Here is a 933-nt window from a genome sequence, read left to right as displayed (position 1 = left end):
CTTACTCCACTGTCTTATTTTATAGGTCACTTGGGTTAGAACTCAGACTAACAATTGTGGGAAATTAGACTCTCTAATTTCTTTTTCTCTCTTCCCAATTTGTTCCCCTTTTTCTGCAAAGCATTGCATCTCTGTTTTTGGTGTGGTGTTCTGCCAAAAGGTCGCCAAACAGCAGGAGCTGGCAGTTTTCGTTGCAGAACGATTGAGTGCGAGGAAGAAAAACTCTGTACAGGTGCTCATATAGACTGTCTCACTGACTCCACCAGGATAATAATCTGCAGTCCCATTCCTTACACTACAGGGGAACTTCCTCCACTCCACCGTGACGCATGTGTGGTGGGGGAGATAGACGCAATGCTATTTGTGCTTCAACAGTTGAACCCTGAAGTTGAAGACAAGCATGGGAAACTGTAGCGCAAGGAGAACACAAGACGAGGTGAGCCGTACTTTTCCAAGAAAAAAACAGGAGACTCAAAGGGGGGAACAAGGGTACTCTCAGGTCAGTTGTGTGGGTAGGAAGGTGTGAGGCCAAAAGGTAGAAAAGTTGGGTCAATGACAAATAAGAACACGCACTAAAAAAAAAATCAATTAAAAAAGCAGTTTCAGATTTTTTTTCATGAACTAAGTTTTTTACAAATATGCTCTCTATGTTGGTTTTATTCTTACACCTTGAATGTATTTTCAAGTTAAAAAGTATTATTTACAAATAACATTAATTATTCATAAATCATAACATTTTTGGAGAATCGCACATGACAATAAATGCAAAGTTCTGTCATGAAACTGGATGGCATAGGCACAGGCCTCCATTCCAGTCCACTTTTAGACACCCACTTGCGAACTTCCCTAAGCACTTCCCCTCGGGGGAATCCCTGTCACCATTTTTGAAGTGTGTTACACTTCGTGAAGTGAACAAGGGAAGTTTATATAGAC

This window comes from Siphateles boraxobius, unplaced genomic scaffold (assembly GCF_051911475.1).
Source record: "Siphateles boraxobius isolate OS27281-9 unplaced genomic scaffold, OSU_SipBor_1 19, whole genome shotgun sequence".
NCBI classification, from domain to species: Eukaryota; Metazoa; Chordata; class Actinopteri; order Cypriniformes; family Leuciscidae; genus Siphateles; species Siphateles boraxobius.
Note: the sequence above shows the minus strand (reverse complement) of the source record.